The following is a 14,568-nucleotide window of genomic DNA, read 5'->3' as shown; positions in this document are numbered from 1 at the left end:
TATAGGCTCAGGAGGCTCGGGAGGTATAGAGCCGCCACTGCTTGTGAAATGGAATGTTGCCGGTTCGATCACCATAATTTACTTGCATTCCCCCCTTTTTTACTTTTTACAAAGAGGCTACGAGCTGAACTGGAATTCAAAATTTACTTGAGTAATAGTACAAAAGTATCGGCATGAAAATGTACTTAAAGTAGGCTACCAAAAGTAAAAGTACTCATTATGCAGAATGTCCCATTTCAAGTATTCAAAATGTCTTTTGAAAATAGACGATCTGCAAGCTCAAAATGCGATGCATTGTGAGCTTGTAGATCAGCTATTTTCAAATGGACGATATGTATATACTGTAGGGCTGAACTTGAAGTGGTTAATGTATATTTTGTAACTAGTAACTAAAGATTTCAAACTAGATAAAGTGCCCCTCGGGGCACAGGTCTCCACCTGCAGGGCAGGTCAGGTTGTGGCCTCCTGGTGGCGCTATAATAGGCCAATGTGAAAAGGGTGACATTTCTTCTTACGCATTGGATGGCAATTGGATGATTTGAGGCATTTTGTTCCAAAAATGTGTTTTGCAAAAAAATGTGTTTTGCAAAAAAATGTGTTTTGCAAAAAACCTGTTGGTGGCGCTATAACAGGCCAATGTGAAAAGGGTGGGATATATTGGCATCTATAGTGTGCAAAATCTGGCATCGACCGGGTTAACAGTGCCGGAGATTAGCTGGTAACAGACGGACGGACGGACGGACACAGTCGCACACACACACGGACGGACTCACACATACAGAGACGGAGTGCAAAACATACTCTCTCCCCATGCTTTCGAACTGCTGGAGACAATAATTGTAGTGGAGTAAAATTACGATTGCCTCTGAGATGTAATGGAGTAGAAGTAAAACTACTGAAAATTTGAAATACTCCAGTAAAGTAAAAAATAATTGCTCAAAATTGTACTTAAGTGTAGCACTTGAGTAAATGTACTTACTTTACACCACTGGCCCTCACACCCCATGCAGGTCTCTGCATGCAGAATGTATTGGCCCTCACACCCCATGCAGGTCTCTGCATGCAGAATGTATCCTCACACCCCATGCAGGTCTCTGCATGCAGAATGTATTGCCTGGCCCTCACACCCCATGCAGGTCTCTGCATGCAGAATGTATTGCCTGGCCCTCACACCCCATGCAGGTCTCTGCATGCAGAATGTATTGCCTGGCCCTCACACCCCATGCAGGTCTCTGCATGCAGAATGTATTGCCTGGCCCTCACACCCCATGCAGGTCTCTGCATGCAGAATGTATTGCCTGGCCCTCACACCCCATGCAGGTCTCTGCATGCAGAATGTATTGCCTATCTGGGCCATGTTGTCTCGCCGTGCCAACATTTTAAATCACTTGGGAGGCGATTTTATGCATGAAAAGATTTCAGAATCCTGTCAGAAGGTAAATCCAGAGGTAATAGGAACATAACTCAACCATATGTCAATCTGACATTTCTTTATTCCCCCCAAGGACACGAGGGCTGGCTCCTCCTTGTGATTGTGTTGTGGTTCGTGCGTGCGTGCGTGCGTGCGTGTGTGCCTGCCTGCCTGCCCGCCTGCCCGCCTGCCCGCCCGCCTGCCCGCCTGCGTATGTGTGTGTCGGGTCCCTGGAGGACAGAATTATTCCTCAAGACAGGCTCACTCACCCCAGGTTTCCATTGAATATTATGTTTTAAAATTATTTCATTAAATCATTTTATATAATAATTATTATAATTGTCTTTTTAAAAATGCAATAGCTATAGCTCACAACACGTTGTGATGTGATACATATGTAAGCTCGTTGCGTCACGAGTTACATGCGTATGTTGATGAATTGAATACGTCAATGGAAAGAAGTCCACAGGACCTTTTTGGGTTATCCTTTTAGCGTGACCGTGACGCCATGTGGGTAATTAATACATCATCATGAAGTAGAGAGCTACTCCCAGAAGGAGCGAGTGCATTCTGCCGGGGAAGGTGGGGGGATTATGACACTCTACTACCGCTCCGTGCCGCGGCACTGTCGGTCCGTTCGGCGGCCGCCGGTTCAGACACCGCAACTGCCAATAACGACCGCGGTGCTGCCGGGGAAGGTGGGTGGGGTTGTGACACTCCACTGCCATTCGGTTCCGCTGCAGTGTCTGTCTGTTCCGCGGAAGTGTTGGTCCACGATAACAGCCGCGGCTCGTGACATGCGGTTAAAAATCAGCCCTGTCTTCCCTGTGAGGTTAGGGTTAGTTAAGGTTAGGGTCTGGAAAACGCACTCACTCTCGCTACTCAAGCTCACACTGTTTCTCCAGGAACAGTATTTTCTAGTGATAGTCGCAACCCTGCCTCTATCTACCTATAGCAACAAGACGCTCTCTGCACCCAGTGCCCTATACGTTGTTGGGACAGGGAAATAAAAGCCTTCGAGTAGCTGGGGGGGGACCGTTAATCCCCTCTTCAATGTCATGTGCACATACAGTGGAATAGGAATTTCTTTCCTTAACGTGTGACCCTAATGAAAGCTGGGAGCCGTCTCCAAATCCCACCACGGCTCATTTGATCGTCTGATTGCTCCTCTCTCGCTGCGGTCCTCACCAGTTTCAAACGCAATTATGCTAATGGAGGCAGCAGCGCTGCAGCAGAGGGTCAGTTCAGCACTTTGGGGGTTGTTACACGCGCGGGCCCGTGAATGTCCGGTGGCCCTCTAGCTGTGAGCGGCCATCAAACAGCAAAATGACTCAACGCTATAAAATTAAACGGCGAGATGTGTCGTCGCCGTGAAGGACAGCATGTGCATTAACCTTCCCCAGAACGAGAGGTTACACAAGTTCTGCTGGTTCCTTCCTTTCAAGGAGATAAATGGCCAATTGGCCATTCAACTTTTCTTCTATATGTTGTGGGAGGTCTGATACAAATCAGGAGACAGAGACAGCATCTTTTGGGCTTGTTTTCCTAGATGTGCTTATTTCGCTCACAAAAAACACTGCAAAGGATCCTATTCCCCAGTGTTGATTTTGACAGCAAATTTTGATTTAGTTTTAGTCATAGTCTTTTGAATAAAATGTCCTTTAGTTTTTGTCATATTTTAGTCACCTGAAATATTTTAGTGCTAATCTAGTGTTTGTCGACTAAATATCATACGATTTTAGTCGACTACATCTAGTCGTAATGCCTGATTTCACACTTGGCATGCTGAAAATGGCCGATCTACAAGCGCAGATCTGCTATTTTCAGAGTGCGACATCCGATCGCAACCAAACAAAATGATCTTCTTCTCCATTAGTACCTCCCTAACATTTTAGTCTAGTTTGTATTTGTTGGTAAAATTGTCAGTATATTTAGTCATAGTTTTAGTCATCATGGCTTAAGTTTTCATTAATTTTTTTCTCTGTGAAAAAAGGTAGTCGACGATCATCTTTTGACATACTTTTAGACGACAAAATCAACACTGAAGGACCCTCTTAAAGAGCTGAAAAGTGGTTTTAAACAGTGGTGGATTGGCGTCCCAGAGATTTAACATATTTGGTATCAAATTGGCCCATCTATGTCATAATAACCGGGAGTCCTTGAAATGAAAGAAATCACTGCCACTGTTCATGCCGCTTGAATACTTTACAATCCCTTTTCTCCAATTTCCCATTATTTGCAGACAATGACAAATAATATTGGTTTTAGCGAGATAACGACTGATGAACCTCTCCTCACATCATGTGGATGTTGCTGCATTTGTAAAATATATATTTAAAACAAGTTATATGATAAAGTTTCTTGCCGTCTCTGACTGAAATTTAACTTTAACATTATCTGCAGCTGTGGTAGATTAATGTAAATGAAGGAGGAAGGAGGAAGAAATGGGCCCTTATTGAAATATAAAGCCTTTAGCCTAATAACTGTCAGCATTATCGCCAATGTTGAATTAGGCTGCACAGATCTGTATCTTCACCGCAGTTTTGACCTTGAATAAATCCCCCATAATTACATAAAGTCTCTCATACATATTCTTGCATATGAGGAATGTCCCGGAACAGTGGTGGAAAAAAAGTATATCTTTTTTTTAAGTAAAAGTATACTGCAATGTAGAAATACTCTTGGTATCAGTATTGGTATCAAAATGTACTTAAGTACCAAAAGTAGAAAGTACTCATTATGCAGAATGTGCCATTTCACAAGTTTTCAAATGTATAAAATGTGTAAAAAACTATTTTTAAAATAGCAGATCTACAAGCTCACAATGTGCCTCGCACCAGTTAGTTAACGGGAATAAAACTAAATTAAAGGAAAATTCTAAACTAAAATAACCTTGGCAATGACATGCCACGAAATAATCCTTCAACTACACACTTATACGTTTGTTTGTTTTTTCTCTTCTATTTCTGCGCATGAAATGTAATTTCACTCCAAATCACTCGAGTCGATATCGATGTAAATGCATCTGTATTTAATTTGCATATTTACCCTGCATGCACTTCCCGGACAGCGTGGAATCATTTCAGCGTCTCCTTTCTTCCCTGCCCTCGCCGTTTGTGAGTGAGGCAACTGAGAATTTAAATAATAAGCTTTTTATAATAACCCATTCAGGACGGGAACCCCTTTGTGTTTTAAGCATTATGTTATACTTTAGCTGTTGAAAAATAGCAGATCTACAAGCTTATAGTGCAGCACTCGGTGCCGCGCTATGAGCTTGTAGATCTGCAAGCTCTGGAACAACCTACTTACATATATTTTTGGGGGTCCTTGACATGAAAATGTTTGAGAACCACTGCTATAGAAACATGAGGTTTTTCAAAAAACTGTTTTTTAAAGAATCATCCTCAGGTCTACATGGGATAATGTCCACGGCGGACCCAGAGGACACACCACATGTCACTGATAGTTACTCTAGTGCCCTCCAGCTTTGGGGACATAGGCCTACTGTAGCAGCGTCCTCTCATTGAACATGACAATCATATTACCCACACAGGCAATAGCAACCAAATTGATCCCATTGAATTCCCATAGCGGCACCGCCGGGCAGGTGACAACCTTGTGCGTCCTAAACACTTCACTTTTCAAGGAATTGGACAAATAGAAGCTTTGACTCCAATGTCATAGTTATCATTTAGATGTGAATAATGTGAATAATAACTGCATGTCATATATATTATTTAGATATAATTTAAAGAATCACACCCGTGTGAAGTGAGGAGCGCTCTTATCATCGTACATCATCATGCCGTAACATGTCGATTTGCTCAGACACATAATGACGTAAATTCTCCATTCATTGTCAATGGGAATTTAATGTTTGTGTGGACAAACATAGCCGATTTGCTCAGACACATATGACGTAAATTCTCCATTCATTGGCAATGGGAATTGAATCTTTGTGCAGGACAGACATAGCCGATTTGCTCAGACACATTTATTATTGAGGGCTATGACGTAAATTCTCCATTCATTGTCAATAGGAATTTAATGTTTGTATAAGACTAATAGCTGAAAGCGCCCCTCAATAATAACTAGAAAATACTGTTCCTGAAGAAACAGTGTGGGCTTGAGTAGCTCCCTTCAAATGTGGTCCTGTCTATTCAATTCATCAAGTAATATAACAACATGCTTTCAATATGTATTACGCTGACAGACACACTTGCTATCACTTTAAAATACTTTTCAAAAATATTTTTGCTCGACAATCTTGACAATATTGATTTATGAAGATGAAGAAAAAAACCGAAATACGGATATATGAGGTTTCTGCTCGACAGCTATACAGTGACTGACTGAGTTAGCAGGGGGGCTTGTTTTCGTACAGTGGCAGATGGCGAGGTGAATACTGATGTGAAATGTGAAATCCGTTTAACCGCAGGAACCCTCGCGTCACCATTCTCTCTCTAGGTTGTCTTCAGACGAGCCTTTTATCGTCACTTCCATCATCCCGGTTCTCCATACATCCGGCCAGCTCGAGTACATCCACATATGTTAGTATGGGACGTCCTCGTGACCGGTGCTCATGTGTTGGTTCCCACAGCACCAGTTTGCTGGCTGGCAGCTCCTAGTGTCTTTGGCAGTGAAATAGAGGACTAGGGCCTCTGGAAATGACTGGAATAGAGCCGGTACACGTATGGATGGACTCCGATAAAAGAATCACAGGAGGAGGGCTGCTTCTTTTAGTGTCTTTACTCTTGAACAGAAGTGCGGTCTAAGAAACAAATAAACATTCTCTTAGAATCAACATAATCAAACAATCATCAAATAATTCTTACATAAACCAAAATACAGTTTAAACCCATCTACAGTAGGTATCAAACATAGGCATCAAACCTGTAATTCTCCATAAAGCAAATCACATTCACATATTCATAACATGCACAAATATATAACAACATGACGGTATATATAAAGGAAAGCACCATATTCTACAATAAACAATAAAGACTTACTTTTACTGTCATGAACACGCACAGTCAGAGAGGAAAAATAAAACACAGCTCCTCAGGTCAAACTAAGCAGAAAACTGAGTGAGAAAAGCATGCAAGCTGAACCTAATCATGATTATTACTGGGGCAGCCAATCAACCTTGCTGTGTCAATGAGTCCTTGCATTGCTGTGTCAACGAGTCCTTGCATGCTGGGTCAACGAGCCCTTGCATTGCTGAGTCAATTAACTAGGTCTTTCCTACAGGCAGTGTCCTGCCAGTATCATTCTCCTGGCTGCTATTTTGTCACTCACCCTGAATATTCCACCATTCTGGTCACGTCATTATTATACAGGCCAACGTTTGGTGAGAAAAGAATCCTCAAAGAACATATACAATGACTGTAATACATGTCAGGTGAAACAGGCGCTTTTTTTTTTTTTTTAGTAACGTGTATATTTCTGAAATGATGACATGGTCATATTAATACCATGCAGCTGCGTTTGTATTTGCCTCAAATGCACACAAAGGAAGACAGTTGACTGAAAGAATAGCAGGCTGCTGCTGCTATATTATAGTGTCACAGCATGAAGTTATAGCATGATGTCGACCTAAATGGCGTTATATATGAACAAGGATAGGATCCGTCTGCACAACGGACTTTGTGCCAATGTTAGCCAATTAGGATGGAATATGGAATATGAAATATCGAACAGATCCATCTTGAACACATGACTAATAGAGATAGTGTGTAACGATTTGCGGGATTTTTGGACAGAATCTGGAGGAGTAATATCCAAAAATGTGTTTTTCAAAAGTCAGCCTCCTGGTGGCGCTATAACAGGCCGTTCTGGAAATTGTGGGGCAGATGTTTATCGTTGGCATCCAGGGAGTGTGTGTGCAAAATTTGGCATTGACCGGGTTAACTGTGCCGGAAATTAACTGTTCACAGACGGACGGACACACGGACGGACGGACACACGGACGGATGGACAGAGTGCAAAACATACTCTCTCCCCATGCCTTCGGCCTGGTGGAGACAATGAAAAGAATTATAATATATTGCAATGAGGCATAAGGTATATAGTATGTATACAGTATACATACTAGGGCATAGCCATTTAGCTGTAGAACGTATGTGTAGATCTACTGTAATGCAGCAAGTAGTCACATCAACGTGACAAATGTGCAAGATATACCCTTGTATCTATAATACTATATTTCGTTTCTCTCGGGTGCAAACCTCCATGTCCAAAAACTGTTACTTTTCAGGATTCAAATTCAAAGGTATCAAAAGTAGCAGAACTGGAGGCTCAAAACGTGGTGCTTTTGTGTGACGCTGTATGATCAGTCAGAATATGGAGATCGCAGTGATATCAGCAAAACCGTGTCCCTGTATTTTGTATAATACTATAGCAACGGTAACATCAGCGGAAAACATCCTCAGATGATCCTTGATCTATTGATGCTGCCTGGTAAACAACAGCGGTGACAGTTCATTTACATTGCCAGTGCACTGTGGACTCATGCAGCTCAGAGCCACTAGCATTGAGCATGCATCAAGGATGCATTCATACACTAATGCTGTGCTGGGTGTTTTACATGTGGTCATGAAGTGATAAGAACCTGCTCTCTGTTCTGTTGTCGTGCTTTCACTGGCGGAGGAAGTACTCTGATATACAGTAGTATAGCAATACCACAGTGTACAGTAGAAATACTCTGTTACAATAAACGGCCTGTACACTAGAGTAAAAGTACACATGTATTGGCATCAAAATATACTTAAAGTAAAAGTATTCATTAAGTATTGCCCATTTAACTCGTGTACGTCACATTGTTAAGCAGTGTGAGCTAAAATAATCTAAATCGGAAAAGTAACGAGTAGCCTAGGGCGCAGGTGTACCATTAACAGCATGCTTTACACCTCAGCACTGATTAGCTACACCTGGCCTACAGGGTACTGCTCCATGGATTTTACTGTCAAATAATTGTAGTGGAATAAAAGGCAAGCTTGTAGATTACGATCGCTATTTTCACTACTTCCAATTTATGGATTTGTCTTTGATTTCTTCATGAATTTTAACATTGAATTTTGTTTTTAATTCATGAAAATTATTTTTGGAGTATTGTTTTTTAATGTTTTGAAATAATAATAATAATAATACAAAACTAAAAAATAAAGGGACCCATAAAAATGTGTCCGCGACCCACAAACGGGTCCCGACCCAGTGTTTGGGTAACAGTGCTCTACATCACCGTTTTCCCCCCTCCCCCAGCACTACTCTACTGTAGGTATTTCCTTGCGTTTCCCCTCACAGAATAAATATTCATGAGATGTGATTATTCAAAGTCACACGACGGTGAGTGTGTGAGAGGTGAGACGCGGATCGCCAAGCTCCCGAACCGAAGCCATCCTTCTGGGACGCCTGGTGTTAAATTATGGATTGATATTCGCCATCACCTGATGAGTGAGTTTTTTTTTGGGGGGGGGGGGGGGCTTCCCTTGAATAAGACAAATATTAAAAGTCCATAGACTTGGCTGCAACATGACTGTCTGACATGACATGTCTGAAAGCCAGACATTGGAAGGGTAGCGCCTGTCAAAAAACAGCCAACCTAAAAGTACTCTACAGCCTTCCTATAGAAGTTTACTCGAGTAGAAGTAGCCTAAAATAATTTATCTTACTCGAGTAAGAGTATCAAAAAAAATCTAATACTCAAGTAAAGTACAAATCTATGTACATTTACTCAGTTACTGTCCACCTCTGCATCTCGGAACCAATACACTTTTACTCTGCTAAATGTATTTGAAAACTTAGTTATACTAGTTAATTTGTAGATTTTGATTAGGCTATACTAACGACACATACTAATGACGACACATAGCAGCTCTACAAGCTCACAAAGTGTCACGCTGCAATGTGTTGTGAAGCTTGTAGATAAGCAATTTTTTGGTGCACTATACACTGCAACTACTGTAAGGAAAATGGTCCTCGCAAGTCGCAACGTCTGCAGTAGTTCTCAAATTCTACTATACGGGACATTCGGTCCAAGCAAGTATAGTGGCACACACACACACACACACACACACACACACACACACACACACACACACACACACACACACACACACACACACACACACACACACACACACACACACACACACACACACACACACACACACACACACACACACACACACACACACAGTGTTTATGCCTCCAGGCCACAACTTGAATTTTTGCCTTTTTGCTAGAGGCTGTACCCTGTAGGCGGAGTGATGTAGAGCAAAGGCTGATGGGAGTGTATGGAGTATAGGGCATATATAGCAGTGGGCGTGGGTCTCTGGTGCCACTCAATAATCAGCCATTCATTTTTCCAATAGAGATTTACAAAAATATTGATATCAATTGTTTTAAGCCTAGAATCAAGCCACCAAGGATCCTGGTTTGATTCTATGAAAATAAATATATATATATAATATGTAATAACTTTTACTTTTAGATCTGCTATTTTCAAAAGATTTCCCTAGATAACTGTCTGGGAGACAAGAAACACTTTGCTGGGGTTTTTATGTGGGTTATTGTGTTTTTAGATATTTCAGTATTTCAAAGTGTCCATGGACTCCATGATGTCATGGACACTGCATGGGCTCACTTCCTTCCTGGAAAACAATTCCCATGCTTTGGTGCACTGCTCCTCCTTGGGGATAGGGGGAGGGCTGTCTTAGGGTCTGGGCACACCTAAGATTCCATGCGCGGACAGAAGAAGCTGTATTTTGCGTCATTTCCTGGTTTTCAGACAGCTGGTGGATGGAAAAGAAGCTCCACCCATGCGGCAGATTGCCGCGTCGGCCAGATTCCCGGAAAAGCTTGCCCCAGCGGAAATCTGCCGCGTGGGTGGAGCTTCATTTCCATCCACCAGCTGTCTAAAAACCTGGAAATGATGCAAAAGACAGCTTCCTTTGGCCGCACATGGAAGTTCAAGTGTGCCCAGGCTGACACTGATCCAACATGTAGTCCAGGAAGTAAGTGAGCCTAGTGTCCATGACATCATGGAGTCCATGGACACTTTGAAATGCTAAAATATCTAAAAACACAAATCACTTGTCTCCCAAACATCATTAAAATAAGATCTGGTTGCAAAAGGGGTGAAGTGGCCCTTTAATGCTTTTGGAACAAGGACCTTAATGCTTTTGGAGCATACACGGTTTCCCGCCCGACACACACACAGCGATGAAACAAAGCAAAACACGGCCCCTTCGGTGGCAGCCCGCTCTCTCTTCCCCCGGCAGCCCCCCTATAGCAGCGAGCAGAACCAATTAAAACTCAATCCACCGACTCAAACGTCCTGCTGAGAGAGTGACAGCATGGCCGTGGCTGATAAGGGGCTCGGTGCACACATACACTCGCCGTATTACACAGCGCCTCGGCGCTGAGGGAGCTCCACTTAGACCTTATATGTTATCTCCAAACACTGGCGACAACAACAGGCAATTTGTGGGAGGTTATAGGCTAATTAGCGGGTAGCACGGCGGCACGCTAGCTGTGCTATCACGTTTTGTTTTCCCTCCAGGCGTCTAGCCGCAAAATGGCTTATACATGTGAATGCAAACGAACGCTGCTGTCATTTAGTTGTGCAGTTTAGATGTACTTTTTATGTACACTGCAGAGAACGCATTATTGCTGCCATGTCAGGGGAAAAAAGGCAAATCTGGTGTTAACGAGATACGTACTGTATCATCAGTGGTGTAAAGGAACATTTACTCAAGTACTGTACTTAAGTACAATTTTGAGGTACTTTTACTTTACTGGAGTATTTCCAATTTTCAGTACTTTTACTTATACTCCATTTCGGAGGCAAATATTGTACTTTTACTCCTAATTACTAATGGCATTACAAAAGTGACATTGTAATTGGCTGACAATATTAGCAGGAAGGGCATACAGTATGTAAGCGACTGCGGCAACCACACTTTGCAATTTTTCAAAATTACGACCTTTCTAGTTGTAATTGTAATGCATTATAGACAACGGCTGTGGGTGGCTGTGAAACATCAAGAAGGTTAGACTTAATTAGTCTTGGTGTTAATTCTTAGTCTTTTCTTTCTTTTTTTTACAATTTTATTTATAAATTTTCAGGCTTAAAGACAAGACATACTTTACAAACATTCACATCACATACACATATACACACAAACCCTACCCACCCCCCCATTCAAAGGAAAGAAAAAGGAAAAACAATACACTTACGTAGCACAGAAACAAAAACAAAACGGACACAAATTAAAACTAGAAAAAGTGCCCTTCTGGGCACACACCGGCACAGGTCTCTACCAGGAGGATAGGAGTACTATGTGTGATGTTTGGCAAAATGTTTAGGAGTAATATGTGTGTGTGTGTGTGTGTGTGTGTGTGTGTGTGTGTGTGTGTGTGTGTGTGTGTGTGTGTGTGTGTGTGAGAGAGACGCGGATTGGCCTGTTGTAGCGCCACCATGAGGCTGATTTGAAAACTGTCAAGTGGCATTTCTTCCTCAGCCTAGTAGAAATATGCATGCACAGTTTCACCGCAATCGGATGCTGCGTTGAGTAGTTGTGGCAATTTGTACAAAAAGGGTACAAAGCGGGCTACTCCTGAAAGCTTTAGAAGCCAATCGTAGGCAATGAAGGTGGATTATGAGAAATCAAACAAACGCGTCTTGATCACATGACTATGGAGAGCATGTGTACCGACTTGCGTGAAATTTGGATAAAATCTGAAGGAGTAATATTAGAAAATGTGTTTTACATATGTCGGCCTCCTGGTGGCGCTATAAAGAGCAGATGTGAAAAATTCCAGGCAAAGCTTTTTCCTTGGCCTCTAAGGAGTTGGCATACAAAGTTATCCACAGATCCGTGCAGTTAGAGGTAAAAACACTTTTCGGCGAGTTATAGCGCCACCATGAGGCTGAGTTGAAAATGTTCACGTGGCATTTCTTCCTCGGCCTAGTGGGAATGTGCGTGCACAATTTCATGGAAATCACACGATGGACGGACGGACGGACGATGGACGGACGGACGGACACACACATGGACACACGGACGGACGGAGTGCAAAACATACTCTCTCCCCATGCCTTCGGCCTGGTGGAGACAACAATCCAGACAGTTAACCTTATTTTTTTACTGGACTGCCGTCTGTAAAATGGTGCATTTATATAGCGCCTTTATCCATACATAGATTGTGCATTCCATTCACACATTCACCCGCACATTCATACACCGATGGCGGCGGAAACCATGCAAGGCACCAACCAGCACATCAGGAGCAATTAGGGGTTCAGTGTCTTGCTCAAGGACACTTCGACACTAACTCTGGGGGAACCCGGGTTTGAACTGGCAACCTTGCGGTTTCCATCCAGCCACTCTACCCCTGAGCCACCACCGCCCCAGTAACTATGCAGATCATCTGGTCCTGTGGATGGGTGTGATGAAGGCAGGCCATCATTGGAGCTGGATTCCTGTCGCATAACTCTGGACATATGTGTGGTGTTGCAGAGGACACCTGTTCATGTTCCCTCTTGTCTTTGAAAGCACAAGTGAGGATGTTGGCTTTTCTAATTGTTGTTCAGTGGACAAAGCCAAGGACCTGTTAAAATGCACATTTTAAATGTGTATGATTATACATTATTGTATCATTGTATCCCCTCAAAAACGAGATGGTACATCTCAAGGAGGGGTTCAGAATAAATCATTTCAATCCTGGAGTTATACGGTACATGCTACCGCAATATCCACCTTCATACAAGTTTCCTCAGCCGTTGGCTGTGTTTAACTTGTCCACAGGGTGCCCATGTAAGAGGGTTCTCATTGGGATTACCCTCTTAGTGTTTAAACAATACATCGCCATATAGGTGATTGGATGTGATCACTTGTCAATTGCTTGTAAGCCGCTGTTTCAAGCTTTATTTGCATAGATGCTTTGAACTTATATGCTGCTTTGCTTTCCCAGTCTTCACTAAAGGCACATCGAAGACGATTGCTTCTCTGTCCAGCATGTTGCACTTGCAGGGGGTCACTGAGCCAATCCTTGGTAAGTTAAAACCCAGTTCCTGGTATTATATCATATCCAACTGATCTTAATGCTGAGCCACTTTAATCAACCCGGAAGTTATGCAGGAATGCCTACTGGGTGTCAAAAAACTACTTTCTGGCCTTGACAACCCATGCATCCAAACATAAAAAGTCCTATCTGATTGCATTAAACAACGTTAAACAATGTTAAACTCACTTTGCATGTTGCTTTGCCACTCGATTTGCCACTCGATGTGCCATTCACTTTAAGCATGCGCATACCCTCTATAGACAGTTACGACATTGAGGGGGCAGAAAACAGCCTGGTCACGTGGTTCATGTACTCGCGCGAGCCCATATACTCCAATGCCTTCCGTAACTTCCAGTTACCAGTAGAAGTCTATGTAGAAGAGCCGCCATTGGACAGTCAGTATTAATTTCTAATTCATATTTAGTTGCCAATAATTTAACTGTAAGTCATTATTGCTATAAAATACAAATTCTACATGCAATAAAAAAGTGGCCAGTAGTTACAATGGTGGGGCCAGTAAAAACAACAAGGTCACATGGCTTTGGGGAGTTTGGGCAGCAGATCTACAAGCTCTCAACATGTCATGCCGCAATGCGTTGTGGGCTTGTAGATCACCTATTTTGATCAATATTTAAAAAAATAAATAGATTTATTTTCCCCAAATTATTTTTATTTTTCAAAAGTTCGAATCCCGTACATTAGAACGAAGCTTTGAAAATTCGATTTTTGTGGGTCAGCCCTACTGTAAACACAGCCTGCACTTCATACAGTACCATGTTGCATATGCTGCTACAGTACATGTTTGCACTTGAATAGAAAGAAAATTGATGGGGGGGGGGGAAGTGTTAGAGAAACGATGTTGGTGCTTTTTGCACTTATTTTTTATAAGCAATAAATGTCCTCCAATGCATTTAAAGGAATTCTTGTGTTGGAATTTATGTTACTGTAAAAACTGTTCAACTTAAATTCATATCGGCTCATAATATCGGCTATCGGGCTCTTTTGATCTCCTCTAATCGGTAATCGGCCATATCGGCCAAAAGACCTTTGAACTACTTTGTACTTATATTGCACTCTGCTTTCCC

General features: G+C 42.3%; 1 long non-coding RNA gene across 1 annotated transcript; it reads right to left on the bottom strand.

The window, feature by feature from the left end:
* Positions 1 to 5,437: 5,437 nt before the first annotated feature.
* LOC306924089 lies at positions 5,438 to 6,613 on the bottom strand. Its single transcript, XR_013790117.1, has 2 exons — positions 6,424 to 6,613; positions 5,438 to 6,182 (listed from the first exon to the last, which is right to left on the bottom strand). It is a non-coding gene; the product is annotated as an uncharacterized lncRNA (long non-coding RNA).
* Between the last annotated feature and the right edge of the window lie 7,955 nt (positions 6,614 to 14,568).

This window comes from Electrona antarctica, assembly GCF_951216825.1.
Source record: "Electrona antarctica genome assembly, chromosome: 5".
NCBI lineage: Eukaryota > Metazoa > Chordata > Actinopteri > Myctophiformes > Myctophidae > Electrona > Electrona antarctica.
This window is presented reverse-complemented; position numbering and strand designations above follow the sequence as displayed.